Genomic DNA, 26,048 nt, shown 5'->3' with positions numbered 1-26,048 from the left:
TGCAACCCATGTATAAGCTGACCTAAGTTGTACACCTTGAGAACATTGGCCACAAGGGGCGAACTTGTGGGAGAACTCCTAACCTGGACTTTCAGGCATAAAAGGGGAAGCTCCACCCACCTTCATGACTTGAGGTCTTGGTAATAAAGGTAACTGGTCACAGAGTGACCTTCTCTCAGTATGGGCCTCGTGTGCATTTATACTGTATAGTAAGGACATATTAGTTTTGGTCTCCGTATTTAAGGAAAGATATACTTGCATTGGAGGCTGTTCAGAGAAGGTTCACTAGGTTGATTCTGGAGATGAGGGGGTTGACTTATGAAGATAGATTGAGTAGGTTGGGCCTCTACTCATTGGAGTTCAGAAGAATGAGAGGTGATCTTATTGAAACTTATAAGATAATGAGGGGGCTCGACAAGGTGGATGCAGAGAGAATATTTCCACTCACAGGGGAAACTAAAACTAGGGGACATAGTCTCATAAGTGGCCGCCCATTTAAAACTGAGATGAGGAGGAATTTCTTCTCTCAGAGGGTTGTAAATCTGTGGAATTCTCTGCCCTAGAGAGCTGTGGAGGCTGGGTCATTGAATATATTTAAGATGGAGATAGACAGATTTTTGAGCGATCAGGGAGTGAAGGGTTATGGGGAGCAGGCGGGGAAGTGGAGCTGAGTCCCTGATCAGATCAGCCATGATCTTATTGAATGGCGGAGCAGGCTCGAGGGGCCGAATGGCCTACACCTGCTCCTGTTTCTTATGTTCTTATGAAATAAGAAGTGTAAGTAGAGGAAAATAAAATGGTCATGTCTGCAATATTTACACACATGTGAGCAAAGCATTAGACAAAGTCAGGGAACTACATGCACTAATTACAATAGAGGGACATGATGTTGAGCCAAAGTTTCAGCCATGATGAAATGTTTGCAGCTTTTCAGGAGAGATAGAGAAACAAAAAAGAGAGAGGAGTGACCTTATTAATTAAGGAAAGACATACCGTCAAAGAAAGGTTTTTAATTGTAGTGCACAGACATAATCTATCTGGGTTGAGTTTAGGAACATTAAGGGATATCATTATCATATTGAAGAGTACATAACAGACAACCAAATAGTGGAAATTGAGGAAATGTGTACACAATTTAAAGAGGGTTAATGTAGTAACAGAGCTGTAATAATGGGAAACTTAAATTTCGCATGGTAGACTGGGATAATGCGAAAGTTTGTGGTCAAAATGGAAAGGGATTTCCCGAATGCATTCAGGACTGTTTTTTTAATCGTTACATTACTTGCCCAAAGTGCTAGGATTCAGTGCTACATCTAGTTCCAGAAAGAAAAAGAAAAGACTTGCATCTCTATAGCGTCTTTCACAACCACCGGATGTTCCAAAGTGCTTTACAGCCAATGAAGATGCTTTTGGAGTGTAGTCACTGTTGTAGGAAATGCAGCAGCCAATTTGCGCACAGCAAGCTCCCACAAACAGCAATGTGATAATGACCCAGATAATCTGTTTGAGTGATGTTGATTGAGCGACAAATATTGTCCAGGACACCGAGGTTAACTCCCATGCTCTTCTTTGAAATAGTGTTTTGGGATCTTTTACATCCATCTGAGAGAGGAGTCGAGGCCTCGGTTTAACGTCTCATCTGAAAGACGACGCTTCTGACAGTGCAGCGCTTCCCTGAATACTGGCACTGGAGTGTCAGCCTAGATTTTCGTGCTCAAGTGCCTGGAGTGGAATTTCTGACTCAGAGGCAAGAGTGCTACCAACGGAGCCACTGTAACAACGCAAGACAAGCAAGGAACCAGATGGTAGGAAAACACATTTGGGAAATAGGTTTTCAGAACCTACGACCATAACCGAATTAGATTTGCATTGAAAAAAGATGAAAAGTCAAAGATTAAGATGGTGAACTGGCAATGACCTAAGTGGGATGAAAGGGGATCCCACCCAAATCGGTTGGGAAAAATGAGAGATTAAGCAGCAATGTAAGCGCAATGTTCTCGTTAAGCTGCACGGCCACGCAATGGTCTGGAGGTCCCGTGCAGGCTGCTCACCAGCTTTTAAATGGACAAACTGTGATTGCAGTTGGAAATTTAAATGGGCCACGCAGCCTATTAAAGGGGCCATGCACCCAAAATAAATGAGAGGGAACGTTGAATAGTAGATATTTAAACAAGAGCAGGATAAAAGTTAAATATATTACAACTATGAGTAAAAGTTGTATAACAAAGGCAGGAGTTCCTGGGATAAGAACAGAGGTTACAGCAAAAGCAAGAAGTGATGTTGAATTTGTTCAAGATATCGATTAGCTTACATGAAGGATACTAAAGCTATGGAAAAGGTACAGTGAAGATTCACTAACATGATATGGAATGAGAGGTTGTAATAGCTATCGAGGTAGAGACTGTAACATAATTCAAAAGGGAACTGAATAAGTATTTGGAAAGGAAGAATATAAAAAGATACAAGGATTGAAGCAGCCAGCGCCCATTGAAGAACTAGCATTGGAACAGGACTGATATAGTGCAGGAGGAGTCCATTTGCTCAAACAACTATGTTTCTACAAATCTGTGAGGAATTCAGATAGTTTATATATAGAACAATGGATACCTAGTTCTAAGGTTACATGGATGTGGGTTAACTTGCTTGTAAGGTATCCATACCCCTTGGGTTATATTGCTGTCTGCTCCGAACATAGGAAACGCCACTAATCAGAACCAACATTTGCAAAGCCCTAAGGTGGAATATTTTCCTTTAGATTTGCAGTAAGGCTATCTGCTCTGCAGCTAATCTAACTGGATGCTTCATTTCGGTGTAAGTAGCTAGCAATATAGTTCAGCGGTGGGATTGCAGCACTGCGCAGCTTGTAGTAAGCATCCTCTGGTGCAGTTTGACATTTGCCTGGTTTCATTTCATAATCATGTAGTTAGTTCCATCTAGTGGGCATGATAGCGTACTGTCCGGCATCTGGTTCAGAATGTCTCAGGGTCCCTGTAGAAATAGTACAGCTGATAAATCTATAACTTAGGGTCTCTCCCGAGTAGGTCAAAGCACTCCTCAGTGTGGGTGTGAGTCACAGAGACCAAAAAATTTACAGATTTCATCCTCGATCAGTGCTAAGTTAGCAAATCTCAGTCACAACAACTTGTATTTATATAGCGCCTTTAACATAATAAGACGTCCCAAGACGCTTCACAGGAGTCTTATCAAAAGTAAATTGGACACCCAGCCACATAAGGAGAGATTGGGGCAGATGACCAGAAGCTTGTTGAAGAGGTAGGTTTTAAGGAGCATTTTAAAGGAGGAAGAGAAGTAGAGAGACGGACAGGTTTAGGGAGAGAATTCCAGAGCTTAGGACCCAGGCAGCTGAAGGCACGGCCGCCGATGGTGGAGTATTTAAAATCGGGCATGTTCAAAAGGCCAGAATAGCCAGAGCAGAGAGGTCTACGGGGATTATAGAGCTGGAGGAGATTACATAGATAAGGAAGGGTGAGGTTACGGAGTGATTTGAAAACAAGGATAAGAACTTTTAAAATCGAGGTGTTGCTTAACCGGGAGCCAATGTACATTAACAAGCATTGAGCCGATGGGGGATTGGAACTTGGTGCGAGTTAGGATAGGGACAGAAGAGTTTCGGATGACCTCAAGTTTATGGAGGGTAGAATGTGGGAGGCCGGCCAGGAGTGCGTTGGGATCGTCAAGTCTAGAGGTGATAAAGTTATGGATGAGGATTTGGGCAGCAGATAAGTTGAGGTAAGGGCGGAGACAGGCGATATTACGAAGGTGGAAATGGACAGACTTCATTATAGAAGGGATGAGGTAGGAAGCTCAATTCATGATCAAATATGACACCAAGGTCATGAACAGCCACAACTGCAAAGGGAAAGCCATACCTGAATGTGCGGAGACCAGCCAGTTCCTGCTCCACATTTCTCTAGAATGGAGGGACTCGTAGCCTGCAATTCCTGCACCATGTGGGTACTTCAGGATGCTTCCCGTGTCCCACAGGTCCACATTTACAGGAAGTGCCTCCAGCCTGCTCGAACTCACGCTGAGGGTTTCTGAGCTTGAGGGGCAGCTGCATTTACTGCAGGGTATGCGGGTGGCTGAGTGTGTCCTGTGTCGCAGGCTCCAGGAGGTGGTCAGTCACCCCACAGCCAGATAGCGTTCAGAACAGCAACTGAGTGGCCACCTGGAAGGGTAGGAATAGGTGGGCAGTGCAGGTGTCCTTTGGGAGTAGTGCACTCTCAAACCAATATTCAGCATTGAATACCGCCAAGGATGACGGCACCTTGAGACAAAGGACTGCACGGGGAGGGAGGTGGGATTAACAGCAAAGGGTAGTGTTATATCTCAAGTAAAGCAATATGACTGAGTACTGTAGACTTGAGTAAGTGTGACCTTAGTCTCTTTATTCTGACTCCAGAGTGCTGGCACAGCCTGGGAGGCCTGCTTATATGCAGTGCTCCCAAGGGATGCTGGGATCCCTTGGGACGCCAACAGATGCGCCCTCTAGTGGCGGTAGAATGCTGGTTACAAGGTGTGGCATACATAACAGGTAGGAATGCAATATTAATTGGGGATTCCAAAGTCAGGGGGTATTCCTTGGTATAGGATATCCCTGCCCTTTTCTGTTAACTCCACCCCCCCCCCCGCCCCCCATCCCGTGCAGTCCTTTGCCTCACGGTGCAAGGCGCGGGACTGCACTCGTTCAAGATGTTGTCGTCCTCAGCGGTATTCAATGCTGAATATTGGTTTGAGGAAAATATTTCAGTGCTAGAAAGAGAGAATGTCCTTGAGGGATCAGAGGCAGAATCTATTTAGTTGCAGTAAAGAAACAATAAAGGAACTATTATGCTACTTGATGTATTTTATAGGTCACCAAAGGAGACAGAAGAGCAGATTTTCAAATAAATTACTGAGAGGCGGAAGAACTATAGAGCAGTGATAACGGGAGACTTTAACTCCCCCAATATTGAATGGGGCAGTGATTGTGTTAAGGGCAGAGAAGAGGAGGCATTTCTAAAGTGTGTCCAGGAGAATTTTCTTGATTATTGTATTTCCTGCCCAACAAGGAAGGAGGCATTGCTGGATCTAGTCCCTGGGGAATGAAACGGGTCAAGTAGAGAATGTCACAGACGGGGAGCATCTTGGGAATAGTGATCATAGTATCAGAAGGTTTAGATTAGTTATGGAGAAGGACAAGGAGCAATCTAGAATAAATAAACTTAACTGGAGGTGGGTTGATTTCAGCGAATTGTGGAGGGATCTGGCCCGGTTAAATTGTAGTCAAAAGACCAGCAGGCAGAAATTTAATGGAGATGGTTTGAATACAACGGGGAAAAGTGAGGGAAACCAAAGCTAGAGCTCCCTGGATGACGAAGGAGTTAGAGAGTAGGATGAAGCAGAAAAAGGGGGTGTATGACAGATGTCAGCTTGATAATACAAGGGAGAATCAAGCTGAATGTAGAAACACTACAAAGAAGAATTGAAAAAGGAAATAAGAGGGCCAAAGAGTCAATACGAGAATAGAATAGCGGCTCACATAGAGGAGAATCCAAAGGTCTTCTACAGGCGCGTTAACAGTAAAGTGGTTGTCAGAGGAGCGGTGAGGCCAATTCAGCACCAAAATGGAGATCTATTGGTTCAAGCAGAAGGCATGGCTGAGATATTAAATGAGTACTTTTATATCTGTGTTTACCAAGGAAAAGGACTTTGCCAAAGCTACGGTAAATAAGGAGGTTGCTGGGATACTGAATGAGATCAAAATAGATAAAGAGGAGGTACTAGAAAGGCTGGCAGAATTGAAAGTGGATAAGTCACCTGGTCCGTATACCACACCATGGAACGATGAGCTCGTCTGTTCTTTGTGTGGAGAGAAAGCATAAATGCCTTTATGAGCAGAATTCTGATTTTGTTACAGAGTGCACAAACCCCTCCCCAGCCTTTTTATCCTCCGAGAATTATCACACAAGAATTTAAGTGGCAGAATTTATTATTTTTCCCCCAATTTATTCATCTTCATTTTTTTTTTAATACCTCCTGGTATCTTCCAACTAAAAAGGCAGATTGTCAATAATCCAGAGTGAATCACAATGCCACAATTTGCTGTCATTTTTTTTGACACATGACTCACACAGAATGTTGAAACAGGACTTTCTACATGTTTGAAGTTCTGTTGAATCACAAGCACTGAAAAGAAAAACTTCCACAAGTAGCTGGATGTACAAATGAATCAGGAGGTTGGTAATGGTGTTTGTGCTGGGCCTTTGCCTAAGCTTCTACTAACACAAGGTGGTGAGCAAGACAGGGTGTGCTCAAGAGCGGCATTGATCGAGCCTGCCTCTCGATACAGGAAAGATAAGAACATAAGAATTAGGAACAGGAGTAGGCCATCTAGCCCCTCGAGCCTGCTCCGCCACTCAACAAGATCATGGCTGATCTGGACTCAGCTCCACTTACCCGCCCGCTCCCCATAACCCTTAATTCCCTTATTGGTTAAAAATCTATCTGTCTGTGATTTGAATACATTCAATGAGCTAGCCTCAACTGCTTCCTTGGGCAGAGAATTCCACAGATTCACAACCCTCTGGGAGAAGAAATTCCTTCTCAACTCGGTTTTAAATTGGCTCCCCCGTATTTTGAGGCTGTTCCCCCTAGTTCTAATCTCCCCGACCAGTGGAAACAACCCCTCTGTCTATCTTGTCTATCCCTTTCATTATTTTAAATGCTTCCATAAGATCACCCCTCATCCTTCTGAACTCCAACGAATAAAGACCCAGTCTACTCAATCTATCATCATAAGGTAACCCCCTCATCTCTGGAATCAGCCTAGTGAATCGTCTCTGTACCCCCTCCAAAGCTAGTATATCCTTCCTTAAGTAAGGTGACCAAAACTGCACGCAGTACTCCAGGTGCGGCCTCCCCAATACCCTGTACAGTTGCAGCAGGACCTCCCTGCTTTTGTACTCCATCCCTCTTGCAATGAAGGCCAACATTCCATTCGCCTTCCTGATTATCTGCTGCACCTGCAAACTAACTTTTTGGGATTCATGCACAAGGACCCCCAGGTCCCTCTGCACTGCAGCATGTTGTAATTTCTCCCCATTCAAATAATATTCCCTTTTACTGTTTTTTTTTCCAAGGTGGATGACCTCACATTTTCCAACATTGTATTCCATCAGCCAAACCTTAGCCCATTCGCTTAACCTATCCAAATCTCTTTGCAGCCTCTCTGTGTCCTCTACACAACTCACTTTCCCACTAATCTGCAAATTTTGTTACACTACACTCTGTCCCCTCTTCCAGGTCAATCTATGTATATTGTAAACAGTTGTGGTCCCAGCACCGATCCCTGTGGCACACCACTAACCACCGATTTCCAACCCGAAAAGGACCCATTTATCCCGACTCTCTGCTTTCTGTTAGCCAGCCAATTCTCGATCCATGCTAATACATTTCCTCTGACTCCGCGTACCTTTATCTTCTGCAGTAACCTTTTGTGTGGCACCTTATCGAATGCCTTTTGGAAATCTAAATACACCACATCCATCGGTATACCTCTATCCACCATGCTTGTTATATCCTCAAAGAATTCCAGCAAATTAGTTAAACATGATTTCCCCTTCATGAATCTATGTTGCATCTGCTTGATTGCACTATTCCTATCTAGATGTCCTTCCTTAATGATAGCTTCAAGCATTTTCCCCACTACAGATGTTAAACTAACCGGCCTATAGTTACCTGCCTTTTGTCTGCCCCCTTTTTTAAACTAACTGGAGAATTATGTGGACTACATTTGTGACAGAGCAAGTTGCACAACGCAGCTCAAACTACTTTTACTCTGATGGAATGCCCCTCAGTTCTCCCGCCATTAATAATGTTCCCACATATAAAAATAACCCAATTGCTAGAGAACAAAGCTAAGTAGGAATGTAAGCCCATGGTCTACAGGGCTGTAGTAATACCCGCTCTCCTGTATGGCTCAGAGACATGGACCATGTACAGTAGACGCCTCAAGTCACTGGAGAAATACCATCAACGAGGTCGCCGCATGATCCTACAAATCCCCTGGGAGGACAGACGCACCAACGTTAGCGTCCTCGACCAGGCCAACATCCCCAGCATTGAAGCACTGACCACACTCGACCCACTGACCACACTCGACCAGCTCCGCTGTTCACATGACATTGTCCGCATGCCAGACACGAGACTGTCAAAGCAAGTGCTCTACTCGGAACTCCTTCACGGCAAACGAGCCAAAGGTGGGTAGCGGAAACATTACAGGGACACCTTCATAGCCTCCCTGATAAAGTGCGACATCCCCCACTGACACCTGGGAGTCCCTGGCCAAAGACCGCCCTAAGTGGGGGAAGTGGAGGCGCTGAGCACCTCGAATCTCGTCGCCGAGAGCGTGCAGAAATTAAGCACAGGCAGTGGAAAGAGCGTGCAGCAAACCAGTCCCACCCACCCCTTCCTTCAACGACTATCTGTCCCACCTTTGACTGTACAGCCACCTAAGAACTCATGTTAAGAGTGGAAGCAAATCTTCCTCGATTCCAAGGGACTGCCTATGATGATATGATGATGACATACAAAAATGACCCAATTGCTGGAGAACAAAACTAGGCCGGAATGTAAGTTGTGAGGAGGATGCAAAGAGACTTCAAGGGGATATAGGCAGGCTAAGTGAGTGGGCAAGAACATGGCAAATGGAATATAATTTGGAGAAATGTGAAGTTATCCACTTTGGTAGGAAAATAGAAAAGCAGAGTATTTTTTAAATGGTGAGAGATTGGGAAATGTTGGTGTTCATTGGGACCTGGGTGTCCTTGTACACAAATCACTGAAAGTTAACATGCAGGCACAGCAAGCAATTTAGAAAACAAATTGTTATGTTCAGAATAACTCCACAAGACTGTGTACTGTAAGCTCAAACTGTTGTGACCTTGGTCTCTTTAATGTAACTCCAGAAGCAGCATGGTGGATGTCTTTTGTACCTGCTAGCCCAGGTTGTGCAGGTGACCCACAGATGTGGCCCCTGGTGGCAAGCCTTCCACATTAGTAAAGTTTACATACATAACATCACTCCCCCCAAAGTCAGAGATACAAGTTATTTACAAGTTGAGGCGATCCAAGGCTCTGCGTTCCTGGGTTGATCGCCTGAGTTGAAGTCCTGGCCTGGGTGAGTTGGTTGGATCATTGCTGCACTGCGGTGTGGCTAGTCTAATCGGACTGTTGGGCATGGTGGGTTCATCCTCGTGGTTGACCGCGAGGTCGATTGCTAGTTGGGTGTGTGTTCGTGGATCAATGATGGTAATGTCCTCTTCAAACTGTTCCTGGTTGTCGGTGAATCGCAGTTTGGTCTGATCCAAGTGCTTTCTGCAGGTTTATCCATTCAAAAGTTTGACAACAAACACTCTATTCCCCTCCTTGGCTAAAACAGTGCTAGCAACCCATTTGGGACCATGACCGTAATTAAGAACAAACACAGGGTCATTAACCTCAATGTCACGTGATACAGCCGCACGATTGTGGTACACGTTATGCTGGTGATGCTGGGTTTCTACATGATCATTGAGATCCGGGTGGACTAAGGAGAGCCTGGTTTTGAGCGCTCTCTTCATTAGCAATTCTGCAGGAGGAACCCCGGTAAGCGAGTGGGGTCACGTGCGGTAGCTGAGCAGAACCCGAGATAACCGGGTCTGCAGGGAACCATCCGTCACGCGTTTCAAGCTCTGTTTGATAGTTTGGACTGCCCGTTCTACTTGACCATTGGATGCGGGCTTAAACGGAACAGACCTGACATGCTTGATACCATTGCGGGTCATGAACTCGTTGAATTCCAAGCTGGTGAAACATGGTCCATTGTCACTAACAAGGACGTCGGGCAAACTACGGGTGGTGAACATGGCCCGGAGACTTTCAATGGTGGCAGTGGACGTACATGACGACATTATACATTCAATCCATTTAGAGTAAGTGTCCACTGCTACTAGAAACATCGTTCCTAGAAAGGGGCCAGCGAAATCTATGTGGACTCTGGGCCACGGTTTGGAGGGCCATGACCACAGACTCAGTGGGGCCTCCCTTGGTGCATTGCTCAACTGTGAGCAAGTGTTGCATTGATGTACGCATGACTCAAATTCCGAGTCGATGCCGGGCCACAAAACGTGCGACCTGGCGATAGCCTTCATCATGACGATGCCTGGGTGGGTACTGTGTAGGTCGAGTATAAACGTTTCCCTGCCTTTTTTTGGCAAAATTACGTGATTTCCCCCATAGGAGACAATCCGAATGGATGGACATTTCGTCCTTGCGTCGTGGAATGGCTTCATTTCGTCTTGCATTTCCCCGGGAACCGCCGACCAGCTCCCATTAAGGACGCAGCTCTTTACTAGTGATAGCACAGGGTCCTGGCGAGTCCAGGTCCTGATCTGGCGAGCCGTGACGGGTGACCCATCGCTCTCAAAAGCATCCATTACAAGAAGCAAGTCTGCGGGTTGTGCCATTTCCACCCCGGTGGTGGGCAATGGTAGCCGACTGAGGGCATCAGCGCAGTTCTCAGCGCCTGGTCTGTGGCGGATTACATAGTCCTACGCAGATAACGTTAGTGCCCGTCTTTGGATGCGGGATGAAGCATTGGTGTTAATACCTTTGCTTTCTGAGAACAACGAAATGAGCGGCTTGTGGTCGGTTTCGACTTCGAACCAGAGTCCAAATAGGTATCGGTGCATTTTCATAACCCTGTATACGCATGCTAATTGCTTCTTTCTCAACCATACTGTTGGCTCTTTCAGCCTTAGATAAACTTCTGGACCATATGCAACCGGTTGCAGTTTGCCTGACACATTGGCTTGCTGTAACACACAACCGACCCCGTACAACGACGCATCACAAGCTAGTACTAAACGTTTACACGGGTCATACAATACAAGTAACTTGTTGGAACATAGCAGGTTTCTGGCCTTATTAAAGGCTGTCTCTTGAGATTTACCCCAAACCCAGTCATCACCCTTGCGTAGCAATAAATGCAGGGGTTCCAGCAAAGTGCTCGACCCCGGTAGAAAGTTACCAAAATAGTTGAGGAGTCCCAGGAACGAACGCAGCTCCGTCACATTCTGTGGTCTGGGCGCATTCTTGATGGCCTCCGTCTTGGAGTCCGTGGGTCTGATGTCGCCCGCCGCAATCTTTCTCCCCAGAAATTCGGCCTCTGACACCAGGAAAACACATTTGGAGCATTTCAGCCTGAGTCCCACTCTGTCCAGTCACTTTAGAACCTCTTCCAGATTGTGCAAGTGTTCGGTGATGTTACGACCCGTGATCAGGATGTTGTCTTGGAACACCACGGTGCGCGGAACCGATTTCAGCAGACTCTCCATGTTTCTCTGGAAGGTGGCCACAGCCGAGTGAATCCGAAAAAGGGCACCTGTGGAATATGAACAGTCCTCTGTGGTGTTGATGCACGTCAATTTTTTCAAAGGTTCAGTCAACTCCTGTGTCATGTAAGCAGAGGTTAGATCCAGTTTGGTGAACGACTTCCCCCCTGCTAACGTTACGAACAGGTCATTGGGCCATCGTCTGGTACAATTCACAGTGATAAATCATGCAGAGTTCTATCATATGATACCTTCACTGCCGCACTGCCAATGACTGGTATGAGCTCTTTGGTGTAAGTGCGCAGCTTTGTGTGAATCGGGCTTAGTTTTGGCCTTTGTGCCTTGTTGCCCCACAGTTGCCGTATAATTTGACTTTCAACATTATTGGAAAGTTTTTGGTGGTGAAGGTGTGTACCCCATACACTTCCTCTTCAGCCTCGAGTTGAGTTGCCTCTCTTACCCGTTCAGCGTGATCCGCGCCGGATCGGTCATCTTCTGCCGACTCTGCCACGTGGTGAGTCGCAGCACGTCTGCACATTCACTGAGGTGCCCCATTGTTCAGCAGCCTTTGCACACGTAGTGCCTGAATCGACATTGATGGGCCCGATGATTACCCCCGCAGCGCCAACACGGTGTTAATGGATTCGCATTCACACCCCACGGCTGACTCTGAGTCATCCTAGGTCTGACCTCTGCAGGTGTGTAGGCCCTGCCATATACAGTTCTGTCTGCTGAAGGCATTATTTTATGCACAGTACTTGCCGGTGAGCTTCGATGCTGCAAAGATATCTGTTTAGTGTTATCGTTCGTGGACATGAAGGCCTGGGCTATCGTGATGGCCTTGCTCAGATCTAGGAATTCAGTAGACAGCAGTTTGCGAAGAATGATCTCAAGAATGGCCAATTTCAAGCACGTAAAAGTCCCTCAACATTTGTGCCAAAAATCCAGCAAATAAGCTCGGTCCCGCAAGGCGCCTTAGGTCGGCGACATAGCTCGCCGCGTCCTGGCCCTCGGAGCGGCGGTGCATGTAAAAGCGATACCTGGCCATTAAGATGCTCTCCTTCGACTTGAGGTGTTCCCGAACCAGCGTGCACAACTCTGCTTATGTCTTCTCCGTTGGTTTCGTCGGTGCTAGCAGATTTTTGATGTGGCCATACATCGTGGACCCACAAATGGTGAGGAGAATCGCCCTGCGCTTGACCGTGGTATCTTCCGTATCCAGCTCGTTGGCCACGAAGTACTGGTGAAGACGCTGAAAGAAGGCTTCCCAATCATCACCCTCAACAAATCTCTCAAGAATACCAACGACAGCCATAACCATGTGAAAGTTTGTGATCTGTTACTCGTCGCCAATTGTTATGTTCACAATAACTCCACAAGACTGTGTACTGCAAGCTCAAACTGTTGTGACCTTGGTCTCTTTAATGTGACTCCAGAGTGAGGAAGCAGCATGGTAGACTGCCTTTTATACCTGCTTACCCGGGGTGTGCAGGTGACCCTTGGGTCTCCAACATGTGCGCCCCCTAGTGGCAAGTCTTACACATTAGTAAAGTTTACATACATAACACAAATGGTATATTGGCCCTTATTACAAGAGGATTTGAGTATGAGTAAAGACGTCTTACTGCAATTATATAGGGTCCTGGTGAGACCGCACCTGGAGTACTGTGTACAGTTTTGGTCTCCTTACCTAAGAAAGGATATACTTGCCATGGTGGGAGTGCAACAAAGGTTCACCAGACTGATTCCTGGGATGGAGGATTGGCCTATGATCAGGGATTGAGTAGACTAGGCCTATATTCTCAAGAATGAGAGGTGATCTCATTGAAAAATATAACATTCTTACAGGGCTTGACAGGGTAGTTGCAGGGAGGATATTTCCTCTGGTTCGAGTCTAGAACCAGGGGTCACAATCTCAGAATAAGGCGTCGGCCATTTAGGGCTGAGTTAAGGAGAAATTTCTTCACTCAGAGGGCGATGTTTCTTTGCAATTCTCTGCCCCAGAGGACTGTGGAGGCTCAGTCTCTGAGTATATTAAAGACAGAGATAGATGGATCTTTGGACTCTGGGGGAATCAAGGGATATTGGTACCAATGGTGCACATTAGTACCAACGACATAGGTAAAAAAAGAGATGAGGACCTACGAGACGAATTTAAGGAGCTAGGAGCTAAATTAAAAAGTAGGACCTCAAAAGTAGTAATCTCGGGATTGCTACCAGTGCCACGTGCTAGTCAGAGTAGGAATCACAGGATAGCACAGATGAATACGTGGCTTGAGCAGTGGTGCAACAGGGAGGGATTCAAAGTCGTGGGGCATTGGAACAGGTTCTGGGGGAGGTGGGACCAGTACAAACTGGATGGTCTGCACTTGGGCAGGACCGGAACCAATGTCCTAGGGGGAGTGTTTGCTCGTGCTGTTGGGGAGGAGTTAAACTAATATGGCAAGGGGATGGGAACCAATACAGGGAGACAGAGGGAAACAAAAAGGAGACAAAAACAAAAGACAGAAAAGAGATGAGTAAAAGTGGAGGGCAGAGAAACCAAAGGCAAGAAACAAAAAGGGCCACTGAATATAAAAGGGCTGCAGGAGGGGTCAAAACTAAAAATCATGGTTTAAAAACTAGGATGAAAACACTCTACCTAAATGCACACAGCATTCGAAATAAAGTAAATGAGTTGACGGCACAAATCATTACAAATGGGTATGATTTGGTGGCCATTACAGAAACATGGTTGCAAGGTGGCCAAGACTGAGAATTAAACATACAGGGGTATCTGACGATTCAGAAAGATAGGCAAGAAGGGAAAGGAGGTGGGGTAGCTCTGTTAATAAAAGATGATATCAGGGCAATTGTGAGGGATGATATTGGCTCCAATGAACAAAATGTTGAATCATTGTGGGTGGAGATTAGAGATAGTAAGGGGAAAAAGTCACTGGTCCGCATAGTTTATAGGCCCCCAAATAATAACTTCACGGTGGGGCGGACAATAATCAAGGGAATAATGGAGGCATGTGAAAAAGGAACGGCAGTCGTCATGGGGGATTTTAACCTACATATCGATTGGTCAAATCAAATCGCACGGGATAGCCTGGAGGAGGAATTCATAGAATGCATACGGGATTCTTTCTTAGAACAGTATGTAACAGAACCTACAAGGGAGCAAGCCATCTTAGATCTGGTCCTGTGTAATGAGACAGGAAAAATAAACGATCTCCTAGTAAAAGATCCTCTTGGAATGAGTGATCACAATATGGTTGAATTTGTAATACAGATTGAGGATGAGGAAGTTGTGTCAGAAATGAGCATACTATGCTTAAACAAAGTGGACTACAGTGGGATGAGGGCAGAGTTGGCTAAAGTAGACTGGAAACAAGGACTAAACAGTGGCACAATTGAGGAACAGTGGAGGATTTTTAAGGAGCTCTTTCATAGTGTGCAACAAAAATATATTCCAGTGAAAAAGAAGGGCGGCAAGAGAAGGGATAACCAGCCGTGGATAACCAAGGAAATAAAGGAAAGTATCAAATCAAAGACCAATGCGTATAAGGTGGCCAAGGTTAGTGGGAAACTAGAGGATTGGGAAAATTTTAAGCAACAACAAAGAATGACTAAAAAAGCAATAAAGAAAGGGAAGATAGATTACGAAGGTAAACTTGCACAAAACATAAAAACAGATAGTAAAAGCTTTTACAGATATATAAAACGGAAAAGAGTGACTAAAGTAAATGTTGGTCCCTTAGAAGATGAAAAGGGGGATTTAATAATGGGAAATGTGGAAATGGCTGAGACCTTAAACAATTATTTTGCTTCCGTCTTCACAGTAGAAGACACAAAAACCATGCCAAAATTTTCAGGCCACAGGAATGCGGGAAGGGAGGACCTTGAGACAATCACTATCACTACGGGGGTAGTGCTGGACAGGCTAATGGGACTGAAGGTAGACAAGTCCCCTGGTCCTGATGAAATGCATCCCAGGGTATTAAAAGAGATGGCGGAAGTTATAGCAGATGCATTCGTTATAATCTACCAAAATTCTCTGGACTCTGGGGAGGTACCAGCGGATTGGAAAGCAGCTAATGTAACGCCTCTGTTTAAAAAAGGGGGCAGGCAAAAGGCAGGTAACTATAGGCCAGTTAGTTTAACATCTGTAGTGGGGAAAATGCTTGAAACTATCATTAAGGAAGAAATAGCGGGACATCTAGATAGGAATAGTGCAATCAAGCAGACGCAGCATGGATTCATGAAAGGGAAATCATGTTTAACTAACTTACTGGAATTCTTTGAGGATATAACGAGCATGGTGGATAGAGGTGTACCGATAGATGTGGTGTATTTAGATTTCCAAAAGGCATTCGATAAGGTGCCACACAAAAGGTTACTGCAGAAGATAAAGGTATGCGGAGTCAGTGGAAATGTATTAGCATGGATAGAGAATTGGCTGGCTAACAGAAAGCAGAGAGTCGGGATAAATGGGTCCTTTTCCGGTTGGAAATCAGTGGTTAGTGGTGTGCCACAGGGATCAGTGCTGGGACCACAACTGTTTACAATATACATAGATGACCTGGAAGAGGGGACAGAGTGTAGTGTAACAAAATTTGCAGATGACACTAAGATTAGTGGGAAAGTAGAGGACTCAGAGAGGCTGCAAAGAGATTTGGATAGGTTAAGCGAATGGGCTAAGGTTTGGCAGATGGAATACAATGTCGGAAAGTGTGAGGTCATCCACCTTGGGAAAAAAAACAGTAAAAGGGAATATTATTTGAATGGGGAGAAATTACAACATGCTGTGGTGCAGAGGGACCTGGGGGTCCTTGTGCATGAATCCCAAAAGGTTAGTTTGCAGTTGCAGCAGGTAATCAGGAAGGCGAATGGAATGTTGGCCTTCATTGCGAGAGGGATGGAGTACAAAAGCAGGGAGGTCTTGCTGCAACTGTATAAGGTATTGGTAAGGCCACACCTGGAGTACTGCGTGCAGTTTTGGTCACCTTAGTTAAGGAAGATATACTAGCTTTGGAAGGGGTACAGAGACGATTCACTCGGCTGATTCCAGAAATGAGGGGGTTACCTTATGATGATAGATTGAGTAGACTGGGTCTTTACTCGTTGGAGTTCAGAAGGATGAGGGGTGATCTTATAGAAACATTTAAAATCATGAAAGGGATAGACAAGATAGAGGCAGAGAAGTTGTTTCCACTGGTAGGGGAGTCTAGAACTAGGGGGCACAGCCTCAAAATACGGAGGAGCCAATTTAAAACTGAGATGAGAAGGAATTTCTTCTCCCAGAGGGTTGTGAATCTGTGGAATTCTCTGCCCAAGGAAGCAGTTGAGGCTAGCTCATTGAATGTTTTCAAGTCAAAGATAGATAGATTTTTAAACAATAAGGGAATTAAGGGTTACGGGGAGAGGGCGGGTAAGTGGAGCTGAGTCCATGACCAGATCAGCCATGATCTTATTGAATGGCGGAGCAGGCTCGAGGGGCTAGATGGCCTACTCCTGTTCCTAATTCTTTTGTTCTTATGATATGGGGACAGTGCAGGAAAGTGGAGTTGAGGTAGAAGATTAGCCGTGATCTCATTGAATGGCGGAGCAGGCTATTCCTGCTCCTAGTTCTTGTGTTCTTATGTTCTAACAAACGGCATATTTTTCGTGGATCTTGCAGTCTGTCAGATTTGCCACCTCCTCTTCTAGATTATGAAATATTCCGGGATGATTTCCTGCACCTATATGTTGCTGTCATGTCACTGTGATCCCGGCCCATCCCTGCCCTGAACATGACTTGGGTCATCACGTGGGGGTCATTGCAATGCATTGTACAGGTGCTGGAGAATGGGTCTCTGCTTTTCAAATCATCTTACAGTAGTAGGCTTAGAGGCAGACCGGGTCCAGATGCCAGTATAAATCAGATACAACAGGGCACTCTTGGGAACAAATTAATGGGGTAGAAGGACCTTTGTACATCGTCATAGCCTCAGTGTTACAGCGTCATCAATAATCTTGGCTCTATTTGCGGAGCAAACAGTCTTCTCGCACCCTTGCTTTCCAGAGACGTGACTTTAATCTAACAGCTATCACTACTAAGTAATTTACGTAGTTACAATGAATAATACTGCCTGCTGGAGCATTTATTCACAGGAATCAGCAATAAAAGTAAATTATTAAGTGAACAGCCAACAACCTCGCACAGTCTCAATTTAATAAGAATCAATTTAAAAGACTGCACACAACTCCTCTAAAGGCTCAGCAGGCAAAGGTTTGTCCAGTGTGCTACTGAGCAATAAAGACCCAGAAGGTTTTGGGTTCCATCCATGTCTGGATTGAGTTAGTTAAGCTCTATGGGAATGGGCAGGGGAAGATAAATGCCACTACAGTTGGCTACAGTGCCCTGGGTTCAACATTACCACTAGTGCGCCAGCGTAGCCTTCGGCCACCGGAGGAAGAGAGTGTTCGAAGATCAGGCCCTTAAATCTACCACCAAGCTCATGGTCTACAGGGCTGTAGTGATACCCGCCCTCCTGTATGGCTCAGAGACATGGACCACGTATAATAGGCACCTCAAATCACTGGAGAAATACCACCAGCGATGCCTCCGCAAGATCCTACAAATCCCCTGGGAGGACAGACGCACCAACGTCAGTGTTCTCGATCAGGCCAACATCCCCAGCATTGAAGCACTGACCACACTCGACCAGCTCCATTGGGTGGGCCACATTGTTCGCATGCCTGACACAATACTCCCAAAGCAAGCGCTCTACTTGGAACTCCTACATGGCAAGCGAGTCCCAGGTGGGCAGAGGAAACATTACAAGGACACCCTCAAAGCCTCCCTGATAAAGTGCAACATCCCCACCGACACCTGGGAGTCCCTGGCCAAAGACCTCCCCAAGTGGAGGAAGTGCATCCGGGAGGGCGCTGAGCACCTCGAGTCTCGTCGCCGAGAGCATGCAGAAACCAAGCGCAGGCAGCGGAAGGAACGTGCGGCAAACCAGACTCCCCACCCACCCCTTCCCTCAACCACTGTCTGTCCCACCTGTGACAGGGACTGTAATTCTCGTATTGGACTGTTCAGTCACCTGAGTGACTATCACTTTTGGAGTGGAAGCAAGTCTTCTTCGATTTTGAGGGATTGCCTATGATGAGTGCTCTGGGGCTGGATTCCTGTTCCTGATGGCTGTCTATCACTCCCTGCTGGAAATGGTGTATGGGTGAGAACAGAATCAGGCTCAGCTGGGATGCCCTCCAGCAACAACTTACATTTATATAGCACCTTTAACGTAGTAAAACGTACCGAGGTGCTTCACAGAAGTGCTATCAAATAAAATTTGACACTTAATATAAGAAGATATTAGGACAAAGAGGTAGGTTTTAAGGAGCGTCTTAAAGGAGGAGAGAGAGAGGCAGAGAAGCTTAGAGAGGGAATTCCAGAGCTTCGGCCCCAGGCAGCTGAAGACACGGCCACCAATGGTGGAGCGATTAAAATCGGAAATGCACAAAAGGCCAGAATTGGAGAAGCGCAGAGATCTCAGAGGATTGTAGGGCTGGACAAGGTCGCTGAGATAGGTAGGGGGCAAGGCCATGGAGGGATTTGAAAACAAGGATGAGTGTTTTAAAATCGGGGCGTTGCCAGACCGGGGGCCAATTTCGGTCAGCGAGCGCAGGGGTGATGGGTGAGCGGAACTTGATGCGGGCAGCCGAATTTTGTTGAGTTCAAGTTTATGGAGGGTGGAAGATGGGAGGCCGGCCAGGAGAGCATTGGAATAGTTAAGCCTCGGGGCAACAAAGGGATGAGGGTTTCAGAAGCAGAGGGTTTTCACAGCGAAATAGCTTGCTGGCACTCATTGCCTGTGCACACGCAAGAATAATAGTTGCTTCAGTGAACTGCCATGGCTTCACTGATGCCCTTACAGTATTCCAGGAAGAATTTGGAAGAGGAGGGGGAAAATTTGAACGAGCCGATAGAGAGGTTCCAAGGAATCTTCAGTTCACAAAAAAAACATTGCTCAGAAGAAAATCTCTACGAGATAAATACAGGAGGAGGCCATTCAGCCCATATGAGCCCAACCTTCCATGACAATCTATAATCCGCACCACAGCATCCAACTTACCTTATACGATTCAAGTATTCTACGCAGGATTACATTCCATGTGTTCAGTGCTCTATATATAATTCCTGACCCCAGTAGTAAATGTGCGGTCACCAGTTTGAACGTCTATCCCCTCGTCCTATCATCAAGTTTTCGTTTGAAATAGTGTTTAGATTTGTCGTTTTCCAGACTACATTTCTTATATATTTTTTTATAAAGGTCCCCCTTCGCACTATTTATTCATTTGCTTTCAAGACTGAAGAGCCCAAGTTTCTAGCCTTTCCCCATTATTTAAACCACTGCAACTAGGGATGAACTTCATGGCTCTTCACTGCACCTCCTTGGGAGCTTGAATCTCCTTGTATCTCAGCGACCATACTCAAGCTGCCTTGAGGTTTCTACATTACAACAGTGACAGGCACCCCATCCACCACCTTATACATTCACTCCCTTCACCACCGGCGCACCGTGGCTGCAGTGTGAATCATCTACAAGATGCACTGCAGCAACTCGCCAAGGCTTCTTCAGCAGCATCTCCCAAACCCGCGACCTCTATCACCGAGAAGGACAAGGCCAGCTGGTGTATGGGAACACCATCGCCTGCTCTATCTACCCTATCTGTTCCCTTTAATATCCTGAAAACTTCAATCAAATCATCCCTTAACCGTTGAAATTCCAGGGAATACAACTCCAGTTTGTGTAATCTCCATGTAACTTAACCCTTGGAGACCGGATATCATTCTGGTAAACCTACACTGCACTCCCTCCAAGGCCAATATATCCTTCCTAAGATGTGGTGCCCAGAACTGTTCTCAGTGCTCCAGGTACTCCAAAGCTTTGTATAAAAAGAATAAAAGACTTGGATCTATATAACACTTTTCACGACCACTGGACGGCTCAAAGCGTTTTACAGCCAATGAAGTACTTTTGTAGTGCAGTCACTGTTGTAATGTGGGAAACGCGGCAGCCAATTTGCGCACAGCAAGCTCCCACAAACAGCAATGTGATAATAACCGGATAATCAGTTTTTGTTATGTTGATCAAGGGATAAATATTGGCCCCAGGACACAAGGCAGAACTCCCCTGCTTCTTTTGAAATAGTACCATGGGATCTTTCAGGTTAAAAAAAGAGAGCAGACGGGGCCTCGGTTTAACATCTCACCCGAAAGACGGCAACTCTGACAGTGCGGTGCTCCCTCAGTACCGTCCGAAAGTGCGGCGCTCCTTCAATACTGGCCCTCCGACAGTACAGCACTCCCTCAGTACTGCCCCTCTGACAGTGCGGCGCTTCCTCAGTGCTGCCCCTCCGACAGTGCGGCACTCCCTCAGTGCTGCCCCTCTGACAGTGCAGAGCTCCCTCAGTGCTGCCCCTCCGACAGTGCGGCACTCCCTCAGTGCTGCGCCTCTGACAATGCAGAGCTCCCTCAGTACTGCCCCTCCGACAGTGCAGCACTCCTTCAGTACTGCCCCTCCGACAGTGCAGAGCTGCCTCAGTACCGCCCCTCTGACAGTATGGCACTCCCTCAGTACTGCCCCTCCAACAGTGCAGCGCTCCCTCAGTACTGCGCTCCCTCAGCACTGCGGCGCTCCCTCAGCTCTGCCCCTCCGACACTCTCTCAGTACTGCCCCTCCGACAGTGCGGCACTCCCTCAGTACTGCCCCTCCGACAGTGCGGCGCTCCCTCAGCACTGCCCCTCCGACAGTGCGGCACTCCCTCAGCACTGCCCCTCCGACAGTGCGGCGCTCCCTCAGTACTGCCCCTTTGACAGTGCGGCACTCCCTCAGTACTGCCCCTCCGACAGTGCGGCACTCCCTCAGTACTGCCCCTCCGACAGTGCGGCACTCCCTCAGTACTGCCCCTCCGACAGTGCGGCACTCCCTCAGTACTGCCCCTCCGACAGTGCGGCGCTCCCTCAGCACTGCCCCTCCGACAGTGCGGCACTCCCTCAGTACTGCCCCTCCGACAGTGCGGCACTCCCTCAGTACTGCACTGAGAGTGTCAGCCTGGATTTTTTTGTGCTCAGTCCCTGGAGTGGGACTCGAACCCACAACCTTCGGACCCAGAGGCGAGACTGCTGCCCACTGAGCCACAGCTGACACACTGTCGCATTGCTCTGGCATAACTTCTACCCCCTTGTATTCTGGCCCTGTAGATTTAGCAATATAATGCAGCATTCTGGTTGTTGTGTTAGTTGCTGCTCCAAATGACTGCACATAGGAAGCTCCAACAATAACACTCCAAGGACTCTGATCCTCACGGAGCTCAGGCCGATCCGGGAGCACGAGGATTGCTCTGCACTGAAAGCACAGTTCAGTCTGTGTGCACATCTGATTCATTTGCACCGAGTTTGCGGTGATCTCAATGTGATCACGCCGCAGCCTGTCACATCAATTCAAAAAACTCTTAAAGCGACATTAGCTGCAAAATCAATGGCGTCAGCAGCAAAACCACATTCACGCCATATTCCTCTGATGCCCATTTTAAAGTAAGACTCCCTAACTCGGGTCGTTCCACACGGGAGAGAGCACCATTACACATAGCACACACCTGGCTAACTCAACAATTCAAATATCTCACGTCAGTCCAAAGCTGGAAGCAAAAACACAGGAAAATAAAGGCTGTAATTCCCTGATTTGAGTTTTCTCATCTTGATAATCTGGCCTGCACCCCTCCAAAACTGGGGACTGAGCATCTGTCGCTCCACAGAACCCTCCCTCCGCAATCAGCCTCAGGATGCACCTATTCAGACCGCTGACCTCCAGAAAAGTCCCTTACCCTTAAATGAACATGCCAGCTTCAAGACACATTTCAGCAACTCCCCCACCCCAAGCTACCGGCGAGCTACACCAAACGTACACGGGCTCGTTATTTATTTTTTTTAAAAAGCACCAATAAAGTCTGGTATTTAATCACTGGGAAACCGGAGGCAGAGACTGAGAGCATTCCGGCTCTTTGAACTGCTTCCCAGACTGAAGCTGGTTGGTGGTGTGTGCAATCGGCTACCACTCCAGGCTAAAAGTTCCCCAAAATATCAAGCCCCAGTGAAAAACCCCTGTACCACGGCCTGATCAGAGTGAAATGACCACAAATTGTGGAATAAAAGACCCAGCACTCCCGCTCTCTCCCTGAAACAGTTGCTGAATTTACAAAGCTGGCTCGCTCCCACTACGAGTTCTGAATCTCAAATGAAATTCTGCGTAGCCTACTTTTAAAATCAGTTCCATTCGGGAGGATTTAAAGTTTTTCCCTCCAGGGGCTTTTAAATAATTGCATTCATTAAAAAAATATATATATTGTGTTTCTATTAAATAGCCAGGTTATTAAAATGCACTCACCTGGAATCCATGCAATCCTGTGCAGGCGGATAGGGAGAGACACGATACTGTGCAACTGATGCAAAATCAACATTTAAAAAAAAAGGTTAAAGACTTCGGCTTGCAACCTCAGCGGAGCCCGGCTTCCCCATCACCAACACCCGCCCCGTCTGTGTCGGGGACTCCCCAGTACAGAGACATCATTCTCAGAGGGGATCAGGGAGCCACACGCCCCTCTCCTCCATCTCCACGACCATCAATCATCACAATAACGTGCTCCTCAGCCAGATGACTTAGAAATGGACCGATCCCAAGGCACAGCCAGGCATCCACACGGTGTGAGGGCTGGCTGCATCTGCCCTCCACGCCGAGACTGTCACACCAACTGCAGGTCTGCCTGGTAATGTCATTATTTTGAAGTCGCGGGTTGGTTCTCACATTTATAATATAAATCATTTTTCATGTGACTAAAGAACATCAGAAAACCCTTGACTTTTTTGTGCAATATAAAGAGATGATTGTTAAGCCTAATTGGGTAAATAAAATATATTGCAGTATAAAAGAACATAATAAAATTGTAATCTCCTGGAGGGGCGTTTTGTGTGTGTGTGTGTGTGTGTAACTTAATAAAGTGCGCTATATGCGACTAATTGTTTTAAGTGGTCCCCACAGAGACATTTATATTTTAAAACAGCATTATTTATATTTTTACTCCAATTTCTGTTTCTCATCTGCACGTCATCTCAAACCTCTCCAGGTAGTTAAATGTGTTCTCTACCTGAATGTTTTTCTCCCAGTCTGTTCTGGTCAAAAGGTTATGGGTTCAAACCCTTCCTCAGGATTTGTTCATAGAATGATACCGCACAGGAGGAGGCCATTCGGCCCATCGTGCCTGTGCTGGCTCTGTGACAGAGCGATCCGATTAGTCCCGCCTCCCCTGCTCTTTCCCCATAGCCTTAGTCCGCATGCCGGACACGAGATTCTTGAAGCAAATGCTCTACGCGGAGCTCCTTCACGGCACGCGAGCCAAAGGTGGGCAGCAGAAACGTTACAAGGACACCCTCAAAGCCTATCTGATAAAGTGTGACATCGCCACTGACACCTGGGAGTCCCTGGCCAAAGACCAGTCCGCCCTAAGTGGAGGAAGTGCATCCGGGAGGGCGCTGAGCACCTCGAGTCTCGTCGCCGAGAGCATGCAGAAACCAAGCGCAGGCAGCGGAAGGAGCGTGCGGCAAACCAGACTCCCCACCCACCCCTTCCCTCAACCGCTGTCTGTCTCACCTGTGACAGAGACTGTGACTCCCGTATTGGACTATTCAGCCACCTAAGGACTCACTTTAGGAGTGGAAGCAAGTCTTCCTCGATTCCGAGGGACTGTCTATGAATGAATTAATGCATTTTGTTGCTTTTCTAGTATTTATCCGATTCCCTTTGAAAGTCACAATTGAATCTGCTCCCACCGCCTTTTCAGGCAGCGCGTTCCCAATCATTACCACTCGCTGTGTGGGGAACAAAAGCCTCCACATCTCCCCCTTTGGTTCTTTTGTCAATTACCTTAAATCCATGTCCCCTGGTTACCGACCCTCCCGCCACTGGAAATAGGTTCTCCTTATTTACTCTGTCCAGACCCCTCATGATTTTGCATACCTCTGTTAAATCTTCTCTCAACCTTCTCTGCTCCAAGGAGAACAACCCCGGCTTCTCCAGTCTATCCACATCACTGAAGTCCCTCATCCCTGGAACCATTCTCGTAAATCTGCTCTGCTCCCTCGCCAAGGGTTTGATATCCTTCCCAAAGTTTGCTACCTGGAATTGGACACAGTGGGGTAATTTTTAACCTCAAAAAATGCCCCTTCCCCGATACTTCTCCAGCCTCTCTCCCCCCCCCCCCCAATAATCCTCCGGCCCCATTATTTTCTATCCCCCCATCCTCCTCCAGCCCTGAGATCAGGTGGGAGGTTAAAGAATTACCCAAACCTTGAATCCCGACCCCAACCCGCCCACTTCCAGTTTTAATGGGGGCGGGCAGCCAACCCACTCCCAGGAGGCGGGTCATCCATTTAAATATTATAATGAGGCTGCCATTCCACATGGTGATCCACCATTACAAATTTAACTCTGGCTGGTTGGGTTTCTCGGGCTGTCAGCTAAAGGAAGGCGAGGACTGCTGGATACAGTGGTAAGTGCCTTTCCACTTACCTCCTGGATCCAACGTCAGTGCCTCACCTGCCCTCCCGCGATCGCACACCCCTCCCCCCCCAGGCCTCCGACCTCCCGCCATGAGGCCACCAATATCCTCACGACCACTCCCCCCCCCCCACCCCCCACAGCCCCAATGCTCCTCCAGTTCCCGACTACCCACCCCCACCCAGATACATCTCCAGCCTCTGCCTCACCCCCCCCCCCCCACCCACCAATAATCCTCCACCCCACCCCCATCCTCCTCCAGCCCTGATTCAGCCCCCACCCCCAATCATTCTCCTCTCTGCGGCCTAGTGCTGCAGGCCGCCCCGCCCACAGCTAGCCAGCTTCTCTATCTGGCTGGCTTTGGGCGGGAAACAGAGCTTTAAAATGCTAATCAGGCTCTGCCGGTAAATGTGGTTGACCCTTAGCTGCCCTCTGAAATGACCGAGCAGGGCGCACAGTTGGAACAAACCACGCCCAAAAGAACAACGGTTCAAAAAGGCGGCTCACCACCTCAAGGGGCAATTAGGGATGAGCAATAAATGCCGGCCTTGGCAGCACCTCCCACATCCCGTGAATGAATAAATAAAATAAAACATTAGCAGGGCTCACGGGGAACCTGTTCTCCTGGGTTTCCCGACCGCTTTCTAGCCCCCACCCTCTCAATCCGCCTCCCGATTAAAATTCCGGTTAATATTCCAGCTGAGACCCGACCAGTAATTTAGAAAGATTTTGCGTAACTTCCTTGCTTTATGTCCTGCCACCTTCAAAGGCTTGTGTCTGTGAATCCCCAGGTTTCTCCATTCCTGCACCCCCTTTAAAATTGCACCATTCAGTTCATGTTGGTTTTCCTCATTCTTCCTTCCAAGATGCATCACTTCTCACTTCTCTGCGTTAAATTCCATCTGCTGTGTATCGGCCCATTTCACCGGTCTGTTCACGTCCTCCTGAAGTTTGTCACTATCCCCTTCATTGTTTACTCCATTTCCGAGTTTTGTGTCAACTGCAAACTTTGAAATTATGCCCTGTACACCCAAGTCCAGGTCATTAATATATATCAAAAAGAACAGTGGTCCTAATACCGACCCCT

This window comes from Pristiophorus japonicus, chromosome 24, assembly GCF_044704955.1.
Source record: "Pristiophorus japonicus isolate sPriJap1 chromosome 24, sPriJap1.hap1, whole genome shotgun sequence".
In the NCBI taxonomy this organism is placed as follows: domain Eukaryota; kingdom Metazoa; phylum Chordata; class Chondrichthyes; family Pristiophoridae; genus Pristiophorus; species Pristiophorus japonicus.
Note: the sequence above shows the minus strand (reverse complement) of the source record.